We start from the raw sequence: 26,891 nt of genomic DNA, 5'->3' as shown, positions 1-26,891 counted from the left end.
AGCACAGTCTGGAGCCTGACTCCTCCCATACATGATCACATGGCCATGACATCATCACAGGTCCTTTACTTCCTCCTGCAGCACAGTCTGGAGCCTGACTCCTGCACTTGGTGGTAGAAATAAAAACACCCGACCGTCCATGGTGAAGGATTGTCAGAGGAAGAGGAGGACACGTCCCGCCCAGGTAAGTGGAACACTTTCCAGCTCCACACCCTTAAAGGGGTTGTCTCACTTCAGCAAGTGGCATTTGTCATGGAGAGAAAGTTAATACAAGGCATTACTAATGTATTGTTATTATCCATGTTGCCTCCTTTGCTGGCTGGATTCATTTTTCCATCACATTATACACAGCTCGTTTCCGTGGTTATGACCACCCTGCAATAGTGATGGGAAGTTCGAATCTTTTAAATGAATCAGTTCATTCAAAAGAACCGAAATCAAATCTTCGATTCACTTGCTGATTCGGCTGAGTCAGGAATCTATTCAAAAGAACGATTCGTTAATGAACCGGACATCTCTACCCTGGAATCCATCAGCGGTGGCCGTGCTCGCACACTATAGAAAAAAGCACCAGCCTATGTGCGCTTCCATGGTCCTGGCCACCAGAAAGGGCTGTGCTTTTTCCTACAGTGTGCAAGCACGGCCGCTGCTGGTGGAGTGCAGGGTGGTCGTAACCATGGAAACAAGCAGTGTATAATGTGATAGAAAGATGAATCCAGAAAGAAAAGGAGGCAATATAGACAATCACAATACATTAGTAAGTGTCTTGTATTAACCTTCTCTACATAATAAAGGCCATAATAAAGATGCGCGTCTCCAGAGCCGGAGAGATGCGCGTCTCCACAGCCGGAGAGATGCGCGTCTCCACCTGCAGGTAATCAGCAGATTCCAGAGTACAGGAACCAGGATGGAAACACGCAGGACATGATGCCCCTGTTGTGGGGGGGCGCCGTGGATGCCCCTGTTGTGGGGGGGCGCCGTGGATGCCCCTGTTGTGGGGGGGCGCCGTGGATGCCCCTGTTGTGGGGGGGCGCCGTGGATGCCCCTGTTGTGGGGGGGCGCCGTGGATGCCCCTGTTGTGGGGGGGCGCCGTGGATGCCCCTGTTGTGGGGGGGCGCCGTGGATGCCCCTGTTGTGGGGGGGCGCCGTGGATGCCCCTGTTGTGGGGGGGCGCCGTGGATGCCCCTGTTGTGGGGGGGCGCCGTGGATGCCCCTGTTGTGGGGGGGCGCCGTGGATGCCCCTGTTGTGGGGGGCGCCGTGGATGCCCCTGTTGTGGGGGGGCGCCGTGGATGCCCCTGTTGTGGGGGGGCGCCGTGGATGCCCCTGTTGTGGGGGGGCGCCGTGGATGCCCCTGTTGTGGGGGGGCGCCGTGGATGCCCCTGTTGTGGGGGGGCGCTGTGGATGCCCCTGTTGTGGGGGGGGCGCCGTGGATGCCCCTGTTGTGGGGGGGCGCCGTGGATGCCCCTGTTGTGGGGGGGCGCCGTGGATGCCCCTGTTGTGGGGGGGCGCCGTGGATGCCCCTGTTGTGGGGGGGCGCTGTGGATGCCCCTGTTGTGGGGGGGCGCCGTGGATGCCCCTGTTGTCCCTTTATAGTTATAATATTCTCCCTGAAGTGCCCCATTTATTTATTCTATATACAGTCACATATAAATAACAACACAACCACTGCCTTCAGCACTGATCACATGGACTGTGATGTCATCACAGGTCCTTCTGCTCTTCCCAGGCCCCGAATGTTTTTTAAAAAAAATCAAGATAGGTTTTTATTGAAAGAGTAAAACACAGTGTACGACATATACACATACTGTATAATTCAACATACAATGGCATGTATAATAAAATTTATTTGTGCCCTTTTTTAAATATAAATACAATATTGTTGTGTCAGCTTATTATTTCCAAGGAGTACGCATTAATCACAATGTTTCCAGGGTGTACACACATCATAATAAAACCCGATCATTAAACCAAGCCCCCCCCCCCCTCCCAACACCCTCAAACATTTCAAACCTGTGAGACGACCGAGCCCTACAAAAGCAGTATCTCTTTGATGTTGCATCACTGTCCATTGCGAAACACTAGTGCGCAGCCATGATGCCCAGCGTTCCCACTATACCAAGCCAACCTATCGCAGTCACAGTACCCCAGCCCCAGAAATTTGGTCTCTTATGCATTCCGCAGCGAGGGTCCCTGACACAAGACCCGGAGCATTTAACCATCCCTGCCAAATAGATAGAAACTTATTGGGACACTTTTTATTCCCCTTTCATATCTTAGGATGGTGTTCATTCTATTAAGGTATTTCCGATAGGTGGGCGGGTCATGATTGGTCCAGTGTTTAGCTATTACTATTCGGGCCTGGAACAGCATTCTCTGCATACATATAGATAAGTTAGTATCCCCCTCATCAACTTCTAGCAGTCCCAGAAGACAAAACTTAGGGTCTCCACGAACATCTACTTAACTTCTCTGATAATCCTGGCAATATCCGTCCAGTATGTACCTAACTTAGAACAATCCCAGAACATATGTACCAGAGAGGCGTTCTCAGCCTCACAGGGAGGGCAACAGGAGTCAGGGCGAAGACCAATTTTATAGAGGAAGGCAGGGGTCCTATAGACCCTATGTCAGGATTCAAACCCATGACCAGCCACATCCCAGGCGGTAGCCCTGCTTACTAGGCTACCGTCCTCTCTGGACATTCCTCCCTGAAACCTATTATGTAACCTCAGTCTTGCCAAGCCTTGCTCATCACCCTTGATTACCCACACATGGTACTTCCCTTTATAAGTCCAGCCACTTGCACTCTAGCTTGCTGATTAATGAGCTCCTGAGCCTTGATCAAGCGCTGACCAGGAATTGCCTACCGACTATTCTTCTGCTTTGTCCCTACCTACTGAACTGCTACCACCGTTGCCATCCGGATTGTCTGACCACGCTTACTGCCGTCTGCCCTGACCCACCGCCTGCCTACCGACTACTCTTCTGCTTTGTCCCTACCTACTGAACTGCTACCACCGTTGCCATCCGGATTGTCTGACCACGCTTACTGCCACCTGCCCTGACCCACCGCCTGCCTACCGACTACGCTTCTGCCAGACTTCCTGCACCTACTACCTGCCTGCGGTCCTTGCCACTGGGCTCCACTCCTACCTCCAGCCAGCGGTCCTCTGACTCAGGTGAGCCTGTAGGACTGTTACAGAATAATCAGCACACACTATGGAGTCTGCAATGGCCACTCTGCGTAAGCAGGTCTCCGAACTTCAAGAATTTGGTACTACATATCAGGAGAAATTTGCCCAGCTCCAAGGCGTAGTCCAAAGCCAACAGAGGGAGATTATTGAACTACAGATTCAACTCCTGGACGTCCGCGGCGCGCCCGCAGACACCCGCAGGCCACTCCCATCAAGATTCAGCGGCGACAGACGCCAGTATCGGGGGTTTCTGAACCAATGCCGCATCTATTTTCAGATGTACCCGGCCCCCTTCACCACCGAGAAAAAGAAGGTGCTATTCGTGGTCAATCTCCTGACGGATGAAGCATTAGCATGGGCAGCACCATACGTGGAGACTAACAGTCAGCTCCTGGACAACCTAAACAACTTCATCACCGCCATGAGCCAAGTCTTCGATGACCCCAACCACTGTGCGACAGCCGAGGCGCGACTACATGGTCTGCGGCAAGGGAGACGCTCCGTCGCCGAATACACCGCCGAGTTTCGCCGTTGAGTCACGGACACCACCTGGAACCCAGCGGCACAGAGAAGCCAATTCCGGCGAGGCCTGTCCGAATTAATAAAGGACGAACTCGTCAGAGTTGAGGCCCCGGACGATCTGGATGACTTCATTCAGTTATGCATCCGGATAGATCAAAGACTCTCCGAGAGGAAGAAAGAAAGACTCTGGTCCTCGGACCACAGACCCACTTACTCCTTCTCTTCCACCGCCCAGCGCGACCCCCAGTCAGTAACTGAACCTATGCAGATCGTCCCCATCCTCATCGACATTGAGGGGCGACAACTCCCCTGTTCAGCGATGTTAGACTCCGGGGCGGGAGGCAACTTCATGGACCTAACCTTCGCCCGCGAAAAGAACATTCCACTGACAATCAAGGCAGCCCCCGTTGACCTGGAAACTGTCGACGGATCCCCACTCTCCTCGGGGCCGGCCACTGACGAGACCACCGAACTACAACTCCTCATAGAACCAGATCACCGTGAAAAGATCCACTTCTCTCTGATCGCCTCCCCGAAGTTGGGCATCCCATGGTTGGCCACCCACAACCCCTCGGTGGACTGGGAAACCCGCTGCATATGATTCTCATCCGAGTTCTGCTCGCTAAACCCGTCCTTCCACCCGAAAACACCACCATCTCAAAACTATCCGTCAAGTATCTGCTACCCTCTCAATACCGCGAGTTCCAGGATGTCTGCAGCAAGAAAAACGCAGACAAGCTGCCACCACACCGACCCTACGACTGCCCTATAAAACTGTGGCCCGGGGCCGAAATACCCTTTGGCAGTATCTACTCCCTCTCAGAGCCTGAACTCAAGGCTCTGAAAGAGTACCTGGACGAGGACCTGAGGAAGGGGTTCATCCGGCCCTCCACCTCCCCCGCGGGACCCCCCTTTTTCTTCGTAGAGAAAAAAGACTCCTCCCTGAGTCCCTGCATAGACTACAGAAAGTTTAACGACATAACCGTAAAAAAATGGTACCCGCTCCCACTGATTTCAGAACTCCTTGAGAGACTCCGGGCAGCGAAGATCTTCACTAAACTCGACCTTCGAGGGGCCTACAACCTCGTCCGAATCCGCCCTGGGGACGAATGGAAGACCGCCTTCCGGACACGTTATGGTCATTTCGAGTATCTGGTAATGCCTTTCGGATTCTGCAATGCTCCCGCCACCTTCCAGCACTTCATTAACGATGTCCTCAGGGACATGCTGGATCTGTTTGTAGTCGTTTACCTGGACGATATCTTGATCTTCTCTGAAGACCTCGAGCAGCACCGCGAACACGTCCGCAGGGTACTGCAGAGACTCCAACAGAACTCTCTCTATATCAAGCTAGAGAAATGCGAGTTTGAGCGAACCACCACTCAGTTCCTCGGATACATCATCTCCCCAGAGGGCCTAAGTATGGACCCAGGGAAGGTCCAAGCTGTGATGAACTGGCCCGTTCCGAAAAACGAGAAGGAAATACAAAGATTCATTAGCTTCGCCAACTTCTATCGGAAGTTTATCCGGAACTTCTCCGAGGTCATAGCACCAATCACCCAACTCACCAAGAAGGCAGTCCCCTTCTCCTGGACACCCGAGGCCCAGGAGGCTTTCACCAAGTTGAAACTCCTCTTCACTTCTGCCCCAATCCTAATCCACCCGAACCCCGAGCTCCCATTTACAGTCGAAGTGGATGCATCAGACTCCGCGGTGGGGGCAGTTTTGTCACAACGGACAGGGGAGAGGATGCTATTACACCCGTGCGCATATTTCTCCCGCCAGATGTCCCCCCTCCGAGAAGAACTATGACATCGGGAACAAAGAACTACTGGCGATCAAGGATGCCTTCTCCGAGTGGAGACACCTGCTGGAGGGAGCCACCAACCCCATAATCGTACTAACTGACCACAAGAACCTCGAGTTCATCCGCAGCGCTAAGAGACTCTCAGCCAGACAGGCCAGATGGAGCCTATTCTTTTCCCGCTTCAACTTTCTCATCACCTATCGCCCCGGATCAAAAAACGGCAAGGCTGACGCCCTCTCCAGAATGTTTTCTGAGCCCTCACAGAGTGATATAATTGGTGTCTTCCCAGGGTATGTGGCTGCAGGGGCAGTTCACCTGGGTACCGCTCAAAGAGTAAAGTATGTGTAACGAAGGGGAGCAGTAACAGTTTAAAATATAACTTTTAATATGTCTGTTCTCCCGGGAGGGAGTAAAAGACCCCTTACAAACAAAAAAACACAAAAGACAGACAAGGCCCCTGGAAAGAAGTGCCACGTGTGTATAGCTACGGACACATCCAGGTGCCGTCCTCCCTAGGCCTGTGATAAATGACACGAGGGCCTAAAATGGAGGACGCATGTGATTCCTAGTGTCTAAAAGGTAAGACGGTAGGAAGTCAGGTAATTAAGAAATGGAAAGGTCTTACCAGATCTTAGGGAGGCCTCACTTGGATAACCGCATGTAGTGGGTTACTGCAGGAGGAGGTCACATGGAGCAGGTAGGTACTCCATCAGATGTACATGGGTAAAAGGAAACAGACATCCGAGGTGTCCAGACGGCCAGGTACTAGAGTAGCCTCAATAAGAAACTAGCCCTAGTGCCTCCCCACTTGACCTACCCTGGCCCTAGTGACCTAACACGGGGTCCATGCCCCGCAAGGGGTGGCCCCGTCCGGAACCTAGCCCTGATATGGAAACCCTAGGTAACCCTGTCAAAAGGGTGGCTAGGGGCAGGATGCTATGTATCAAGGCTGGAAAAAATACTAAGTAAAATACTAAGTGAAACAGGTCTCAAGGACCATAATAAGATAAGCACAAGAGGTGCGTGTCTGATATGTCAGCGTGACATATCAGACACGCACCTCTTGTGCTTATCTTATTATGGTCCTTGAGACCTGTTTCACTTAGTATTTTACTTAGTATTTTTTCCAGCCTTGATACATAGCATCCTGCCCCTAGCCACCCTTTTGACAGGGTTACCTAGGGTTTCCATATCAGGGCTAGGTTCCGGACGGGGCCACCCCTTGCGGGGCACGGACCCCGTGTTAGGTCACTAGGGCCAGGGTAGGTCAAGTAGGGAGGCACTAGGGCTAGTTTCTTATTGAGGCTACTCTAGTACCTGGCCGTCTGGACACCTCGGATGTCTGTTTCCTTTTACCCATGTACATCTGATGGAGTACCTACCTGCTCCATGTGACCTCCTCCTGCAGTAACCCACTACATGCGGTTATCCAAGTGAGGCCTCCCTAAGATCTGGTAAGACCTTTCCATTTCTTAATTACCTGACTTCCTACCGTCTTACCTTTTAGACACTAGGAATCACATGCGTCCTCCATTTTAGGCCCTCGTGTCATTTATCACAGGCCTAGGGAGGACGGCACCTGGATGTGTCCGTAGCTATACACACGTGGCACTTCTTTCCAGGGGCCTTGTCTGTCTTTTGTGTTTTTTTGTTTGTAAGGGGTCTTTTACTCCCTCCCGGGAGAACAGACATATTAAAAGTTATATTTTAAACTGTTACTGCTCCCATCCCTCACAGAGTGACAAGGGCCAAAATAACATCTTACCCGAGAGAAGGGTCGTAGGGGCCACCTACTCTAAAGAACTCCTCGGCACAATCAAAGAAGGATACGAAAATGACCCCTTCCTCGCCCACCCCACAGGGAATATCAGCCTTACGTTTAAGAACGGTCATTGGTTTCATCAGGACCTACAACTATATGTACCAGAAATCGCACGGCTCAAAGTGCTCAAACTCAACCATGACTCCAAGCTGGCCGGCCATTTTGGCACAAGAAAGACCCAGGAGCTTCTCTCCCGCTCCTTCTGGTGGCCAACATACAAGGAGGACATCAAGAGGTACTTCTCCTCGTGCGCGGTCTGTGCCCGCAATAAGACTCCTCGTTCCTCTCCCGTGGGTCTGTTACAACCCCTCCCTATTCCCTCCCGCCCCTGGGCCTCGATCTCCATGGACTTTGTGGTAGACCTTCCTCCTTCAAAAGGGATGAACACCATCCTGGTCGTGGTCGACCGTCTCACCAATATGGCCCATTTCCTCCCCTACAAAGGCATACCCACCGCCAAACAGACGGCCGATCTAATTCTCAGAGAGGTCTTCAGGCTGCATGGGATCCCGGACGACGTGGTCTCCGACCGAGGCGTACAATTTGCCTCAAAGTTCTGGAAGAACTTCTGCCTGGCGCTCGGGGTTAAAGTGAACCTGTCCTCCGCTTTCCACCCTCAGTCAAACGGGCAGACTGAGAGAACTAATCAGACCCTAGAGCAGTACCTACGCTGTTTCAGCTACCACCTGCAGGATGACTGGCTTGACCATGTCCCCACGGCCGAGTTCGCCTACAACAATGCTGAGCACAGCTCAACCAAGCACAGCCCCTTCTTTGTTAACACAGGCTCGCACCCGGTGTTCATTCCCCACCTGCCCATCGCCTCCACCCTCCCAGCAGTGGCCGAACGCCTAACAACCCTACAGGAGGCACAAAAGAACATTATAGACAACCTCCAGCTCGCCCAGAGGCGTTTTAAACAGGGAGCAGACAGACGTCGCAAACCCACCCCGGGCTTCCATGTGGGAGACAAGGTGTGGCTGTCCACCAGGAACCTCAGATTGAAGGTCCCCTCCAAAAAGTTGTCCCAAAGATACATGGGTCCGTTCCGGATCACCGCACAAATCAATGAGGTTACGTTCCGGCTCGACCTTCCGGACTCCATTAGGGTGCACCCTGTCTACCATTGCTCACTCCTCAAGCCATACGTGGAGAACACCTTCACAGGCCGCCACTCGCCCCCTCCACCACCCGTGAGGGTACAGGGTGAAGAAGAATACGTTTTCGCAAAGATCCTCGACTCCAGGATCCACCGGGGAACACTACAATACCTAATTGGGTGGGAGGGTTACCCTCCCGTGGATAACTCCTGGGAGCCAGAAGAAAATGTCCACGCCCCCAGACTGGTAAAAGAGTTCCACCAACGGCACCCCGGTAAGCCTGCCCCTGCGGTGCCCGGAGGTCACCTTGGAAGGGGGGGGAGTACTGTCAGGATTCGAACCCGTGACCAGCCACATCCCAGGCGGTAGCCCTGCTTACTAGGCTACCGTCCTCTCTGGACATTCCTCCCTGAAACCTATTATGTAACCTCAGTCTTGCCAAGCCTTGCTCATCACCCTTGATTCCCCACACCTGGTATTTCCCTATATAAGTACAGCCCCTTGCACTCTAGCTTGCTGATTATTGAGCTCCTGAGCCTTGATCAAGCTTCTCCTCATCTGCTGCTCTTGCTACTACTGGAAGTCCACTGCTGACCAGGAATTGCCTACCGACTACTCTTCTGCTTTGTCCCTACCTACTGAACTGCTATCACCGTTGCCATCCGGATTCTCTGACCACGCTTACTGCCGCCTGCCCTGACCCACCGCCTGCCTACCGACTACACCTCTGCCAGACTTCCTGCACCTACTACCTGCCTGCGGTCCTTGCCACTGGGTTCCACTCCTACCTCCAGCCAGCGGTCCTCTGACTCAGGTGAGCCTGTAGGACTGTTACACCCTATGTAATAGATAAAGCTGAGACAGGCGCTGCACTTCATTAACAGTCAGGCTGGGTATTAAGGCTAAGGTATCATTCCATTGTTCTTGGGAGATAGCACCCAAATCTCTTTCCCATTTGTCTTTAACTGGAAGGGATCCACCAGGAGTAACCCCCCCATGCAGGTGGCGATATAGTAATGAAATCACCCCTTTTGTGCTCCCGGGGCTCAGTAATTGTTGCATTAAGAGGGGGTAGATGAAACTAATCCACTTCCCGGAAATTGTGCCTGATAAGCATGTCTCAGCTGTAAATACTGGTAAAACGCTGTGTTTGGGAGATTAAATTATTCCTTCCAACAGGCAAAGGTCTACAAGATGCCTCCATCCTATATGTGCTGCAGGCAGCGAATGCCCCTCTTTTCCTATGGGGAGAAACCCTCCAATTGTAACATTTTGGGCAGATGTGGATTTCGCCACAAGGGAGTACACCCATGAAATCCTGTGAGACCAAGTACAGCCTTAAATTTTGACCAGACTTTGTGAATTAGAGATAGCGTGGGAGTATCTCCAACTCCCTGTATCTTTCCAATTTCCACCATATGAAAGGGGACATCATGTCCCGATAAGAAAGATATTATCCTTGCCGACGGTCCGGCGCCCATAACCTGTCGCCAGCCTTTCAAGTGCTGCAACTGCGCAGCTATAAAATAGTGCCATGGGCTCGGAACAGCTAGTCCTCCCTCATCCTTGCCTTTCTGGAAAGTTTCTAATCTGATCCTAGGCATCTTTTTTTTTCCAAATAAGGGAGCGAAAGAGACCCTGAATTTTGTAAAACACTCTCTGGGTAATCCAAACAGGGGAGTTGTGGAGAACATACAACAATTGAGGCATCAGGATCATTTTAATCAAATTGCAGCGTCCCACTACAGACATAGGAAGTTTAGACCAGGTCACCACCTTTTCCGCAAATTTACCGATCAGGGGGTCTATATTGACCTTAACGTAATCTGTAACCCTTGGCGTGATCGTCGCCCCTAGATATTTAAAGCTGTCCACTATCTGCAGCGGGATCTGTGACCTATCCAACTGAGGGGGGAGAGGATCAAGTGGCAGAATTACCGATTTGCTCCAATTAATACGCAGACCCGACCACTTGCCGAATGCCGTAACATGACTCATCACCGGTTGGAGGGAACGCTCTACGTCTCCTACATAAAGGAGCATGTCATCGGCGTATAATGATAACCGCTCCTCATGGGAGCCCAGCGAAATCCCTGACCATGCCGACGACACGTTCAATGCACATGCCAATGGCTCAATAGCCACCGCGAACAAGAGCGGGGATAATAGGCATCCCTGTCTAGTTCCACGATGCAGAGAAAACTGTGTACCGAGCGCCCCATTAATCCGTAATCTGGCCACTGGTGATCGGTAATGGAGTTGTACCCAGGACGTAAATCCCGGCCCAAACTCCATAGCTCTCATAGTTTCCCAGAGATAATCCCACTCGATGCTGTCAAATGCCTTCTCAAATTAATAGATGTACTTTTATCCGGCATAAATCCGGTCTGGTCTTCGTGAATTATAGTGGTAATAACTTTATTTAAATGATTGGTTAACACTTTTGCAAGTATTTTAACATCTACCGGAAGGAGAGATATAGGGCGATAGGATTCAGGCAACGTTAAGTCCTTACCCGACTTAGGGAGGACCACTATAACAGCCTCCCTCGTGGATGCCGGCAGGAGGCCAGACTGCAGGGCATCATTAAATGTTACTAACAGGTGCGGAAGGAGATCCTCATGGTATCTTTTATAAAATTCGCCCGGCAATCCGTCTAGACCCGGGGCTTTTTCATTGGGAAAAGAACCAAGGGCCACCCTAAGTTCCTCCAACTGTATGGGCTCGTCCAAGTGCGAGAGGGATTCCAACGATAATTTACGTAATGGTAAATTGGCAAGGTATGTCCTAATTTCCCCGGGACCCACAGTGAGTTTTTTGACGTTTATAATTCCTTATAAAAGCTCTGAAAAGTAGAAAGAATTTCAGGATCCCCTGATGAGAGAACCCCACTCGCAGTTCTAATGACCGATATCCTAGATGACCCAGACTGCGCGCGGACCACCCTAGCCAGTAAGCCCCCGGCACTTTCCCCTGCTTCAAAATATTTCTGCTGTAAAAAGAACCTTTTATTATCTGCAATTTGAACCAAATGATCCCGTAATCTTTTCTGCGCCTCTGTCCAGCTCGATCCCGCTGTGGAGACGGATCTTGTATGTACGCCATCTCAGAGCTCCTGACCTCCGTCTGCAAGGTTTCCGTAAGCCCCCTAGTAGCAGCTATTTTCCGTCTAATATTTTGTATATATAGACCGCGAACATAGGCCTTCATAGTGTCCCAGACTACACCGGACGCTGCCGAACCGTCATTGGCAAGGAAGAACACCTCAATTTTCTCTGCCAGGGGATTTGCACCATCCAGCAAATCAATCCAAAAAGGATTACGCTTCCAAACGGGCAGGCCCCTATCCACCTCCGGACCGCTGTACGCACAGACGCGTCCTGGAGGTGGTTGTTTCATTCCACCATTCCATCTCGCGAGACGCGAGATTTCCTGTGAACGCGCGCACACAGGATCGGAAGGTAAGCGAGTGGATCTCCAGCCTGCCAGCGGCGATCGTTCGCTGGCAGGCTGGAGATGTGATTTTTTTTAACCCCTAACAGGTATATTAGACGCTGTTTTGATAACAGCGTCTAATATACCTGCTACCTGGTCCTCTGGTGGTCCCCTTTGTTTGGATCGACCACCAGAGGACACAGATAGCTCAGCAATATGTAGCACCAAGCACCACACTACACTACACCCCCCCCCTGTCACTTATTAACCCCTTATTCGCCCCTGATCACCCCATATAGACTCCCTGATCACCCCCCTGTCATTGATTACCCCCCTGTCATTGATCACCCCCCTGTAAAGCTCCATTCAGATGTCCGCATGATTTTTACGGATCCACTGATAGACTGATCGGATCCGCAAAACGCATACGGACGTCTGAATGGAGCCTTTCAGTGGCGTGATCAATGACTGTGGTGATCACCCCATATAGACTCCCTGATCACCCCCCCTGTCATTGATTACCCCCCTGTAAAGCTCCATTCAGATGTCCGCATGATTTTTACGGATCCACTGATTGTCACGGATGGTGTACAGGAAACAAGACAATACCATATAACAATATCTCTATGGATCCACAACTAAGGAACAAAGGGAGACCCCTGCAATAGACCTGCCGCTCTCCCTCACTGCTCAGCCTATGCGAACACCCCAAAGGTGGATGGGTGCATATCCACGTTCCTCGGCTATCTATTACCTGAAGACCCTACAATAGTGAGGGGACACGACCACCGGCTCCCTACACTGACACGGAGGGAGTCAGGGTCACCTGGATCCAGAAAAGAGAAAATCATAAATACATAAACAGCACTTAACTTGCAGACGACTGACGACTGAGGACTGGGAACTGGGAACAGCATGCACACACACTCCAGGAAGTTGTATCAGCCGCACACTACTGCATTATGGGGAGGAATTTAAAGGGCAGCAATCAGTCCGACTGCATGACAGCTGAGATAGACTAACGAGATGAGAAACTAAACCAAAACAAAGAAATTCAAGGAGGAGGATCTGAAAAGCTCCTGTGAGCGCTTCTCAACTGTCTGGCTGTGACAGTACCCCTCCCTCTAGGAGTGGACTCCGGACACTCAGAGCCCACCTTCTCAGGATGGGACCTATGGAAAGCCCTGATGAGACGAGAGGCCTTAATGTCCGTCACTGGGACCCACATCCTCTCCTCAGGACCATAACCCTCCCAATGAACGAGGTACTGGAGGGAACCGCGGACAAGACGAGAATCCACAATCCTAGAGACCTGAAATTCAAGATTTCCATCAACCATAATCGGAGGAGGAAGCAAAGGCGAGGGTACAATAGGTTGAACATAAGGTTTCAATAAGGACTTATGAAAAATATTATGGATCTTCCAAGTCTGAGGAAGATCAAGACGGTAGGCAACAGGATTGATGACAGACAGGATCTTGTAAGGCCCAATAAACCTAGGACCCAACTTCCAGGAGGGAACCTTCAATTTGATATTCTTGGTAGACAACCACACCAGATCACCAACATTCAGGTCCGGGCCAGGCACACGTCTCTTATCCGCCACACGCTTATATCTCTCACTCATGCTCTTTAGATTATCCTGAATCTTTTGCCAAATAGATGACAAAGACGAGGAGAATCTGTCCTCATCAGGCAAACCAGAAGAGCCCTCTCCCGAGAAAGTCCCAAACTGCGGATGAAACCCATATGCACCAAAAAATGGTGACTTATCAGAGGACTCCTGACGACGGTTATTTAAAGCAAACTCAGCAAGGGACAAAAAAGAACACCAATCCTCCTGATTCTCCGCCACAAAACAGCGCAGATATGTCTCCAGATTCTGATTGACGCACTCTGTCTGGCCATTCGACTGCGGATGGAAAGCAGAAGAGAATGACAACCGAACCCCCAAGCGAGAACAGAAAGCCTTCCAGAATCTGCAAACAAACTGCGTGCCCCTATCAGAGACTATGTCTGAAGGAATCCCATGCAATTTGACAATGTGGTCAATAAATGCCTGCGCCAGCGTCTTAGCATTGGGCAAACCAGGAAAAGGGATAAAATGCACCATTTTGCTAAAACGGTCCACCACCACCAGAATCACAGACTTCCCCGAGGAACGAGGCAAGTCCGTTATGAAGTCCATGGACAGATGTGTCCAAGGACGGGAAGGAATGGGCAAAGGAAGGAGAGGACCTGATGGCCGTGAATGAGGGACCTTGGCACGAGCGCAAGTCTCGCAAGCTGCCACAAAACCCTCAACCGACTTACGAAGCGCAGGCCACCAGAATCTCCGAGCAATGAGATCCAGTGTGGCTCTTGCCCCCGGGTGCCCAGCAAGGACCGTATCGTGGTGTTCTTTAAAAATCTTGTGTCTCAAAGCGAGAGGCACAAACAACCTCCCAGGAGGACAAAGATCAGGAGCTTCTGACTGGGCTGCCTGCACCTCTGCCTCCAATTCAGGAAAAAGAGCAGAGACCACAACACCTTCAGCCAAAATGGGACCCGGGTCTTCAAAATTCCCACATCCCGGAAAACAACGTGATAGGGCATCTGCCTTCACATTCTTAACCCCAGGGCGGAACGTAACAACAAAATTAAACCTTGAAAAGAACAAAGACCATCTGGCCTGTCTCGGGTTCAGACGCTTGGCTGACTCCAAGTAGGCCAGATTTTTATGGTCAGTAAACACGGTAATAGGGTGTCTGGCTCCCTCTAGCCAATGGCGCCATTCCTCAAAAGCCAACTTGATGGCCAACAATTCCCTATCTCCCACATCATAATTTCTCTCTGCGGAGGAGAGTTTCTTTGAGAAAAAGGCACACGGTTGCCATTTGGCAGGAGAGGAACCCTGAGACAAGACCGCACCCACCCCTACCTCAGAAGCATCAACCTCAACTATGAAGGGTAACGAAATATCAGGTTGTACTAGGATGGGAGCGGAAGCAAAACTCTCCTTGATATTAGAAAAGGCCTTACGCGCCTCTACCGACCAGGAAGAAAAATCTACCCCCTTTCTGGTCATATCAGTGAGTGGTTTAACAGAGGAATAATTCAAAATAAATTTCCTGTAATAATTAGCAAAGCCCAAAAAACGCATCAGCGCCTTCTGATTCTCAGGAAGCTCCCACTCAAGCACAGCGCGGACCTTCTCGGGGTCCATGCGAAAACCAGAAGCGGAGACAAGAAACCCCAGAAATTGGATCTCTGGAACCGCAAACACACATTTTTCCAGTTTCGCGTATAATTTATTCTCCCGCAGGATGAGCAAGACCTGACGTAAGTGTTCCTTATGAGTCTTGAAATCAGGAGAAAAAATCAAAATGTCATCCAAATACACTAATACAAATTTTCCCATTAAATGATAAAAAATGCTGTTGACGAAATGCTGAAAAACGGCTGGGGCATTCATCAAACCAAAAGGCATAACCAAATTCTCAAAATGGCCCTCAGGGGTATTGAAAGCCGTCTTCCATTCGTCTCCTTCTCTGACCCTAACCAGGTTGTATGCCCCTCTTAGGTCTAATTTGGAAAAGACTTTAGCCCCAACAACCTGGTTAAACAGGTCCGGGATCAGAGGAAGCGGATAAGGATCACGAATAGTGATACTGTTCAGCTCCCTGAAATCCAGACAAGGTCTTAAAGAACCATCTTTTTTCTTAACAAAGAAAAAACCAGCGGCAACAGGTGACTTCGAGGGTCGTATGTGTCCTTTTCTCAGACTCTCAGAGATATAAGCACGCATAGCGACCCTCTCAGGTTGGGAGAGATTGTATAAACGAGATTTAGGCAGCTTGGCGCCTGGGATGAGATTAATAGGGCAATCATACTCCCTGTGCGGAGGTAAACCCTGAACTCCACTCTCAGAGAAGACATCCAAAAATTCAGAGAGGAAAGGTGGTACAGTCTTAGTAGAAACCTCAGAAACAGATGTTATGAGGCAATTCTCTCTGCAAAAGTTACTCCAACCATTTATTTGCCTCGCTTGCCAATCAATGGTGGGGTTATGTTTAGTGAGCCAGGGTAGCCCCAACACTAGAGGAGTAGGCAAACCGCTAAGGACGAAACATGACACATCCTCAACATGAGCATCACTCACAATTAAACGGATATTGTGAACTATGCCCTTTAATGATTTCTGAGAAAGTGGAGCTGAATCAATAGCAAAAACAGGAATATCTTTTCCCAAAGTGCATACCTGGAAACCATGAGTTATTGCAAATTGATTATCAATGAGGTTGACAGCTGCTCCACTATCCACAAAAAATGCTCTTGCTCTCTAGCGCCACCCTAGCAGGCAGGACAAAACGGGAACTACAAGAAAAAAAGGGAAACCTTCAATTTCCGCCTCAACCCTGCCAATAGTAACAGACGGAACATTTTTAAAAGATTTTTTCCTTTTTGTCTCTTTATTACTCCCAGAAAACTGCCTGAATCTCCTAGAGGGACAAACATTTGCCAGATGATTTATACCTCCACAACAAAAACAAACCCTCCCCTGCGGGCTGAATCTTCTATTGTCAGAGGCAATCAACCCCAGCTGCATGGGCTCCTGCTCAGAAGGGGCTGACAGCGACTGAGACCCCTGTGCACAGAATGAGACCGCTGCACTGTCCCGGGACTGAGTATGACAGGAAGGAGAGATCTCTCCTCTCTCTCTAAGACGCCTGTCAATACGAACAGCCTGAGACATAGCAGAATCCAAGGAGGTAGGTCTTTCATGAAAGGCAAATGCATCTCTCAATCCCTCTGAAAGACCATAGCAAAATTGACTTCGGAGTGCAGCATCATTCCAACCCGTATCTGCCGCCCATCTCCGAAATTCTGAGCAGTATATCTCTGCGGATTGTTTACCCTGGCATAACAGACGTAGTCTAGACTCAGCCAGAGCAATACGATCCGGATCATCATATATCTGACCCAGGGCTAAAAAGAATTCATCCACTGAACGGAGGGGCCGTGCCCCCTCCGGCAGCGAAAAGGCCCAGGACTGAGCGTTACCCCTGAGCAGCGATACAACGATCCCCACCCTCCGTTCTTCATCACCAGAAGAATGGGGAAGAAGGCGAAAATGGAGTTTGCAAGCCTCTCTAAAACGCACAAAATTCTCACTACCCCCGGAGAACGTATCCGGGAGCGAGATCTTAGGCTCAGCACAAACTCCATGAACGCAAGCTGAACCGGTCACTTGAAACTGAGAAAAAGTCTCACGGAGATCAGCTACCTCCAAAGCAAGACCCTGAAAGCGTTCAGCCAAAAGTGAAACCGGATCCATGCTTGAGACGGTTTTGGCGGCTGATAATGTCACGGATGGTGTACAGGAAACAAGACAATACCATATAACAATGTCTCTCTGGATCCACAACTAAGGAACAAAGGGAGACCCCTGCAATAGACCTGCCGCTCTCCCTCACTGCTCAGCCTATGCGAACACCCCAAAGGTGGATGGGCGCATATCCACGTTCCTCGGCTATCTATTACCTGAAGACCCTACAATAGTGAGGGGACACGACCACCGGCTCCCTACACTGACACGGAGGGAGTCAGGGTCACCTGGATCCAGAAAAGAGAAAATCATAAATACATAAACAGCACTTAACTTACTGAGGACTGGGAACTGGGAACAGCATGCACACACACTCCAGGAAGTTGTATCAGCCGCACACTACTGCATTATGGGGAGGAATTTAAAGGGCAGCAATCAGTCCGACTGCATGACAGCTGAGATAGACTAACGAGATGAGAAACTAAACCAAAACAAAGAAATTCAAGGAGGAGGATCTGAAAAGCTCCTGTGAGCGCTTCTCAACTGTCTGGCTGTGACAGTGATAGACTGATCGGATCCGCAAAACGCATACGGACGTCTGAATGGAGCCTTACAGTGGCGTGATCAATGACTGTGGTGATCACCCCATATAGACTCCCTGATCACCCCCTGTCATTGATTACCCCCCTGTAAAGCTCCATTCAGATGTCCGCATGATTTTTACGGATCCACTGATAGATGGATCGGATCCGCAAAACGCATACGGACGTCTGAATGGAGCCTTACAGGGGCGTGATCAATGACTGTGGTGATCACCCTATATAGACTCCCTGATCACGCCCCTGTCATTGATTACCCCCCTGTAAAGCTCCATTCAGATGTCCGCATGATTTTTACGGATCCACTGATAGACTGATCGGATCCGCAAAATGCATACGGACGTCTGAATGGAGCCTTACAGGGGCGTGATCAATGACTGTGGTGATCACCCTATATAGACTCCCTGATCACCCCCCTGTCATTGATCACCCCCCTGTCATTGATCACCCCCCTGTAAGGCTGCATTCAGACATTTTTTTGGCCCAAGTTAGCGGAAATTATTTTTTTTTTATTACAAAGTCTCATTCCACTAACTTGTGTCAAAAAATAAAATCTCACATGAACTCACCCTACCCCTCACGGAATCCAAATGCGTAAAAATGTTTAGACATTTATATTCCAGACTTCTTCTCACGCTTTAGGGCCCCTAGAATGCCAGGGCAGTATAAATACCCCACATGTGACCCCATTTTGGAAAGAAGACACCCCAAGGTATTCCGTGAGGGGCATATTGAGTCCATTAAAGATTGAAATTTTTGTCCCAAGTTAGCGGAAAGGGAGACTTTGTGAGAAAAAATAAAAATAAAATCAATTTCCGCTAACTTGTGCCAAAAAAAAATAAATTCTATGAACTCGCCATGCCCATCATTGAATACCTTGGGGTGTCTTCTTTCCAAAATGGGGTCACATGTGGGGTATTTATACTGCCCTGGCATTTTAGGGGCCCTAAAGCGTGAGAAGAAGTCTGGGATCCAAATGTCTAAAAATGCCCTCATAAAAGGAATGTGCATCCCTTTGCGCATCTAGGCTGCAAAAAAGTGTCACACATCTGGTATCGCCGTATTCAGGAGAAGTTGGGCAATGTGTTTTGGGGTGTCATTTTACATATACCCATGCTGGGTGAGAGAAATATATTGGCAAAAGACAACTTTTCCCATTTTTTTATACAAAGTTGGCATTTGACCAAGATATTTATCTCACCCAGCATTGGTATATGTAAAATGACACCCCAAAACACATTCCCCAACTTCTCCTGAGTACGGCGATACCACATGTGTGGCACTTTTTTACAGCCTAGGTGGGCAAAGGGGCCCACATTCCAAAGAGCACCTTTCGGATTTCACAGGTCATTTACCTACTTACCACACATTAGGGCCCCTGGAAAATGCCAGGGCAGTATAACTACCCCACAAGTGACCCCATTTTGGAAAGAAGACACCCCAAGGTATTCCGTGAGGGGCATGGCGAGTTCCTAGAATTTTTTATTTTTTGTCACAAGTTAGTGGAAAATGATGATTTTATTTATATTTTTTTTTTCTTACAAAGTCTCATATTCCACTAACTTGTGAGAAAAAATAAAAACTTCGATGAACTCACTATGCCCATCAGCGAATACCTTGGGGTGTCTTCTTTCCAAAATGGGGTCACTTGTGGGGTAGTTATACTGCCCTGGCATTCTAGGGGCCCAAATGTGTGGTAAGGAGTTTGAAATCAAATTCTGTAAAAAATGGCTGGTGAAATCCGAAAGGTGCTCTTTGGAATATGGGCCCCTTTGCCCACCTAGGCTGCAAAAAAGTGTTACACATCTGGTATCCCCGTATTCAGGAGAAGTTGGGGAATGTGTTTTGGGGTGTCATTTTACATATACCCATGCTGGGTGAGAGAAATATCTTGGAAAAAGACAACTTTTCCCATTTTTTTTTATACAAAGTTGGCATTTGACCAAGATATTTATCTCACCCAGCATGGGTATATGTAAAATGACACCCCAAAACACATTGCCCAACTTCTCCTGAGTACGGAGATACCACATGTGTGACACTTTTTTGCAGCCTAGGTGGGCAAAGGGGCCCACATTCCAAAGAGCACCTTTCGGATTTCACTGGCCATTTTTTACAGAATTTGATTTCAAACTCCTTACCACACATTTGGGCCCCTAGAATGCCAGGGCAGTATAACTACCCCACAAGTGACCCCATTTTGGAAAGAAGACACCCCAAGGTATTCACTGATGGGCATAGTGAGCTCATAGAACTTTTTATTTTTTGTCACAAGTTAGTGGAATATGAGACTTTGTAAGAAAAAAAAAAAAAATCATCATTTTCCGCTAACTTGTGACAAAAAATAAAAAGTTCTATGAACTCACTATGCCCCTCAGCGAATACCTTAGGGTGTCTACTTTCCGAAATGGGGTCATTTGTGGGGTGTTTGTACTGTCTGGGCATTGTAGAACCTCAGGAAACATGACAGGTGCTCAGAAAGTCAGAGCTGCTTCAAAAAGTGGAAATTCACATTTTTGTACCATAGTTTGTAAACGCTATAACTTTTACCCAAACCATTTTTTTTTTACCCAAACATTTTTTTTTTAACAAAGACATGTAGAACAATAAATTTAGAGCAAAATTTATATATGGATGTTGTTTTTTTTGCAAAATTTTACAACTGAAAGTGAAAAATGTCATTTTTTTGCAAAAAAATCGTTAAATTTCGATTAATAACAAAAAAAGTAAAAATGTCAGCAGCAATGAAATACCACCAAATGAAAGCTCTATTAGTGAGAAGAAAAGGAGGTAAAATTCATTTGGGTGGTAAGTTGCATGACCGAGCAATAAACGGTGAAAGTAGTGTAGGTCAGAAGTGTAAAAAGTGGCCTGGTCTTTCAGGGTGTTTAAGCACTGGGGGCTGAGGTGGCTATATGTGTTAGACGTGTTGAAAGTCAGCTCCATTCTAATAGCAGAATGGTCCGACAGACTACGTAGGAGATATTCTATCAATGATATATAGGGTGCCATTTCCAACGAACCGACCAATAGATAAATCCTGGAAAGAGAGCAGTGTGTCGCAGAGAAACAGAAGTATTCACGATTATCCGGGTATCGGATTCTCCACAGGTCATGGATATCCAACTCCCGCAGCAACTTCGCCAGTGAAGTCTCCCGCATCTCCCCCAGAACAGGTCCCCTATTGAATTTATCAAGGGATGGATCCAAGTATTTGTTAAAATCACCCCCTATGAGCACTGGGACTGGGGGACCTTTGGCGATAATGGACATGACCTGTTTAATCACTGTACATGAGTACGGAGGCGGCACATATAACGCGACTAGGAAGAGAGGCTTCCTATATATAGAACAGTGCAAACAGACAATTCTACCTTCCGGGTCGATAGTAGAAGTATAGCATTCAAAAGGAACATTCCCATGTATGAGGATACTAACACCCCTAGCGTGAGAGGAGTAAGTGGAATGATACGAGTGTGACAGCCAAGGTTTATGCAATAATCTCTGAGAATCTTTAGTCAAATGAGTTTCCATTAAACATAGTATAACTGGCTGAAATTTTTGTACAGCCGTAAATATGGCTTGCCTCTTTGAGGCCTCTTTCACACCCCTAACATTCCACGTTAAAATCTGTACTTTATTCGCCATAGTGTCTTCTGCGGAATATGGTTATACGGGACAAGTGCTACTAAATATCGTATTGCACCAGTGATAATAGCATACATAGGCAATCGAGTCGTCTCACAATAACATTTCCCATTTCCCCAATAAAACACAACAATAAAAACTCCCCACAATATATACTCTCGGGGAAACATAAGAAAAAAAAAAAAATAATAATAAAATCCCCAAAAAACGGGGAATGGAGGCAAATAGAGTTCCTGAAGTCAGCAACCTTGACAAAAGCACCGCCATTAACTAGACAGTGGTAAAATAGGAAAAAAGGGATCGCGAGTCCCGGTCCCGGCACATCATAAGTTTCTAACAGACCGGAAGATGTAGAAGAAATGTCCAATAGAACAAAACAGGGTATTCAACATATATTATTGGACCCAACCTGTTACGAATGAGCTGCCACCTAGAAGATAGAGAACCGTTGGTGCACCAACCGTAAGCAGTCGTAAACCGGCATCACCAACAAAGTACAGCACGAAAGTCATACTCATCGTTCAGTTGTCCCGAACCGTGATCTCCCCGTGCAGTAGAGTATAAGCAGAATGAAGGACATCTTTGGTCACTCACGGTCCCCATCCACGGAGCTGCGGAAGTCCTGCTGATCCAACCAGCTGGCGGCGTCCTCCGATGTGTCAAAGAAGTGCGTTTTTTCTCCCAAGACAACGCGTAGCTTCGCTGGGTATAACATGGAGTATTGTACGTTCTTTGACCGCAAACGTCTCTTGATATCCAGAAATCTCGCTCTCCTCCGCTGGACCGCCGCAGAGAAATCTGGGAAAATGGATACTTTGCTGCCATCAATGGAAAGATCCGGAAGATCCCTGGCCCTGCGCAGAATCATGTCTCGGTCCCGGAAATGCAGGATACGAAGCAGCACAGGTCTTGGAGGAGCCCCTGGTGGCGGAGAACGAAAAGGCACCCTGTGCGCCCTTTCTATGGCGAAGATGGAGGACAAGGAGTTTGCTCCAAATTTATCTCTGAGCCAGGTTTCAAAAAACACAGGAGCATCAGCGCCCTTGGCTTTCTCTGGCACACCCACTAGCCTCAGATTATTGCGCCGTGACCGATTTTCTAGGTCCTCTGTCTTATCAATAAGCAGCGTAATGTTGTGTATAACTTTTGCCATGTCCCTTTTCACAGGGGAAAGTTGATCTTCCAGGGTACTGACACGATTCTCCACCTTTTAGTCGCCAAATGAAATTTTTAGTCGCCAAATCGAAACCGAATCAAAATTTTGGTATCGTGACAACGCTACGCCGATCAGATCGGCGTGGGGTTGTTTCGATACCAAAATTTTGATTCGCTTTGGTCACCATAAAAAAGTATTGCGATACTCAATACCACGCAAAAAAAAAAAAAATACACAAAAAAAAGCCGCGTGCATTTTGCATTTTATGAAACGTTCGGCCCATAATAGAACAGTCCTAACCTATTTTTTGGGGTGACAAAAAAATGGCGAATCGCATGTTTTTTATTTATTTATTTCTGTTACGGGCCCGGCGCTCACCGCATAGGAGAATTTTTAAAATAATTTAATAGTTTGGACTTTTTGGATGCAGCGCTATGTAATATGTTTATTTATTTATTGTTTATATATTTTATATGTAAAATTGGGAAAGGGGGGATTTTAACTTAATATTTTAGGGTACTTTCACACTAGCGTTTTTCATTTCCGGCATAGAGTTCCGTCACAGGGGCTCAATACCGGAAAAAAACTGATCAGGCATAGCCCCATGCATTCTGAATGGAGAGTAATCCGTTCAGGATGCATCAGGATGTCTTCAGTTCAGTCATTTTGACTGATCAGGCACAAGAGAAAACCGCAGCATGCTACGGTTTTATCTTCGGCGAAAAAAACGGAAGACTTGCCTGAATACCGGATCCGGCATTTTTCCCCATAAGAATGTATTAGTGCCAGATCCGGCATTCAAAATACCGGAATGCCGGATCCGTCCTTCCGGTCTGCGCATGCGCAGACCGGTAAAAATGTGTAAAAAGATACAAGACGGATCCGTCTGTCCGCATGACAAGTGGAGAGACGGATCCGTTCTTGCAATGCATTTGTGAGATGGATCCGCATCCAGATGTGTCTCACAAATGCTTTCAGTCACATCCAGATCGGCAGATCCGGCAGGCAGTTCTGACGACGGAACTGCTTGCCGGATCACACTGCCGTAAGTGTGAAAGTAGCCTTAGTGTTTTTTTTTTGTTTTTTTACTTACTATTAGCCCCCTTAGGGGCTGGAACCCTTGTCATATTCACCCTTAGGTCCCTTTCACATGGGCGATATTTCTGCGCGGGTGCAATGCGTGAGGTGAACGCATTGCACCCGCACTGAATCCGGACCCATTCACTTCTATGGGGCTGTACACATGAGCGGTGATTTTCACGCATCACTTGTGCGTTGCGTGAAAATCGCAGCATGCTCTATGTTGTGCGTTTTTTTTTTACGCAACGCAGGCCCCATAGAAGTTAATGGGGCTGCGTAAAAATCACAAGCATCCGCAAGCAAGTGTGGATGCGGTGCAATTTTCACGCATGGTTGCTAGGATGAAAGTCTATTCACTGTGTTATTTTCCCTGAAGGGTTAACTGCCGCTAATCGCAGCTCCCTGTCATAGAGGTCGGGTGCCGGCTATTTGATTCCTGCACCCGCCTCCTGTATTTGTATTAACAGGTCAGGTATCTTCATTGGTGGCGCAGTGGCCACAGCCCCTCCCCTCCTCCTCCTGTCTCTCTTCTTATTGGCGGCGGCGGCGGCAGAGAACTATCATCTCCTGTGTAATCTTGACAGAGTAATCTTAAAATTGGACCCAGCCTTTATGTGAAAAGTTGTTTTGCACAAACTCGAAGAATGTGAAACAACAACGCTTTCATACTCTAGATGTTCGTCGTTTATGTAATACAATATTTAGAAGTCACTCGCTCCTTCAGGAAAGATTCAGCTTTATTTGTACAATTTGCAGGGAAGAATAAGGGAAAATAAGCTTCAAAATCCACTATTGCAAGCGTATACTTCCCAGAATAAAGACTGCCTATTCAAAGTCACAGCCCATTCTACTCAAGCAGTGGCTGATTGTTGGGCAGAAATAGCTAATGCCTCACTGGAACAAATCTGTAGGGCAGCTACCTGGTCTAGTTTTCAAACCTTCTACAGACTATACCTATCTGCTAATGGAGACCTAGCCTTTGGACTTAAAGTCCTACAGGCTGTGGTCCCTCCCTAGTTTATCTGGTATTGCTCCATGTTTGCTGTCATGGAGGAAGTCCTGGAAATAGAATTTAGACTTACTGGTAAATAGTTTTCCAGGAGTCTTACATGACAGCACCCTACTTATCCTTCCCTAAATATATATGGTTTATTACTTGGGAATTTGTGTAGATGTATGTATATATGTTGCTTGACCGATGTGATGATTTAAAAACACTTGTGTTGGAGGGTACGGAGGGAATTTTAACCTCTCTGTTCTTCCTGTCCCTTTAGAGGTATATATGGACATCCTAGATGTGTGCTGTCATGTCAGACTCTTGGTAAACTATTTACCGGTAAGTCTAAATTCTACTTTATGTATCGCCAACATATTCCACAGCGTTTTACAATTACCTGGATAACATAGGTCCTGTAGAATCCTCCACTGCTCCAGCACTGAGGCTCCTGTGGTCTCCTTCAGTCTGTTTACATCACTGCAGCGACAGTATTAGTTGGAGCTCCGATGGCGGTATGTTTATCACCTGACCATTAAGGCCTAGGATGGTCTATAGCGGTCACGTGCTGTTCATACTGGCATCACTAATGAAGTCTTCTATTGGCTGTAGGGTCATGTGAAGGTGTGACGTACCATAAAACTGCCTTGACTTCACACATGTTTCGATCACTATAAAAAGAGAGAACACAACATCTACACTACACTATTTTCAGTTTACATCTTCTCATCTTCTCTCCATTCAGGTTCCTACAATATAGGATCCGCTCAGTGGATATCTTCTATATAAGACCCTTCTCCTGACTGACCCATCAAGGATGGACAGGGACAAGATGGCGGAGAGTATAATAAATCTCACCCTAGAGATCCTCTTCCGGCTTACTGGAGAGGTGAGAGGTTCTGATGATGTCACATTACATCATCTTATCTATGTTACTAACAGATGGACATGACTGGAGAGGTGAGGGACTCTGGAGATGTATAGAGTGATAGTTATTACTGTGTCTCTCCATAACCAGGACTACACAGTAGGGAAGAAGACCTCTAGTGAGCGCTGTCAGGCCCCTGTGTCTGAAGGATGGGGAAGAACCCAGAGCCCAATCATGGGGCCTCCACCTCACCCCCTGATACATGAGGAAATCAATAGAGAGAAGATCCTAGAACTCACCTACAAGATGATTGAGCTGCTGACTGGAGAGGTGACACTGCTGGGAATGCTGGGACATTATACAGGAACGCTATGAAGGGATCTGGGTGATGACTGTATCATTGTGTTGTCAGGTTCCTATAAGGTGTCAGGATGTCACCGTCTATTTCTCCATGGAGGAATGGGAGTATTTAGAACAACACAAAGATCTGTACAAGGACATCATGATGGAGGATCACCGGCCTCTCACATCACCAGGTAATAGACATGACTAAATACACACGTCCTCTCATTATCTGTATGTAAGGAATGAATTCAGTCACTGGATGTGTTTCCTACAGTTAAGGAAGAGAGAAGAACACCGAAGAGATGTCCCAGTCCTCTTCTTCCACATGATGGTTCAGAAGAACATCACAATGTCCCACAGGATGATCAGGTAGATGGAGATAAGGTCTCATGAAATGTCCCCTATGATCTGTAGAAGGCTGTGAAGATCTTGTCTTCAGTCTTGTTTTATCCACCAGTATTATATGTTTTATCCTTGTATAATGAGTAAGGTGGGGATGGCAGGATTACAGCTGACCATAGACATTACATGTTGTCTGGTTCTTCTCACTATTTTCTGCCTGTACAGACTTTTCAGATGGCCTTCTCTGTGAACTTCTGCAGATCTTTTGTAGTTGCACAAGAGTGGCACAACAGTTTGCCCTGGGGTCCCTAGAACTCTAGTTACACAACTGTGTCCTTACACTATAATCAGTGATAAGCAGGGTGTCTTAGTGGTAATAATCAGTTCTCACCTGTCCCTTATACTAGGTACAGTATCTTCATGTCTGCAGTCATCCCAAAACTGGTAGACAGAACAGGAAGACAGCATTAAAGGGTTTGTTCAGGAATAAGTAACTTTTCACATGCCTCCACTATGGAAAGATTTATACAAACCTGCTACCCTTAGCTCCGGTTATGTGTGCCAGCTCCTGTGTTTCCATATTCCAGTAAATGTTGTTTGCTCCATCGCCGGCACAGGCATGGTCACCTGCTTTACTGCAGCCAATGACTGGCTCTAGTGGTGATGTGTT

General features: G+C 48.0%; 2 protein-coding genes and 1 long non-coding RNA gene across 3 annotated transcripts in view; 2 read left to right on the top strand and 1 right to left on the bottom strand.

The window, feature by feature from the left end:
* LOC121003526 (zinc finger protein 260-like) overlaps positions 1 to 26,891 on the top strand; it is a 402,690-nt gene that overhangs the window by 40,940 nt on the left and 334,859 nt on the right. The gene's annotated exons all lie outside the window — the stretch shown is intronic.
* LOC121003517 (zinc finger protein 208-like) overlaps positions 1 to 26,891 on the bottom strand; it is a 1,049,660-nt gene that overhangs the window by 847,090 nt on the left and 175,679 nt on the right. The gene's annotated exons all lie outside the window — the stretch shown is intronic.
* LOC121003613 lies at positions 15 to 25,446 on the top strand. The gene is made up of 3 exons (XR_005779555.1): positions 15 to 184; positions 24,947 to 25,008; positions 25,412 to 25,446. It is a non-coding gene; the product is annotated as an uncharacterized LOC121003613 (long non-coding RNA).

The sequence above is a fragment of the Bufo bufo genome, chromosome 6 (genome assembly GCF_905171765.1).
Source record: "Bufo bufo chromosome 6, aBufBuf1.1, whole genome shotgun sequence".
Classification (NCBI taxonomy): Eukaryota; Metazoa; Chordata; class Amphibia; order Anura; family Bufonidae; genus Bufo; species Bufo bufo.
This window is presented reverse-complemented; position numbering and strand designations above follow the sequence as displayed.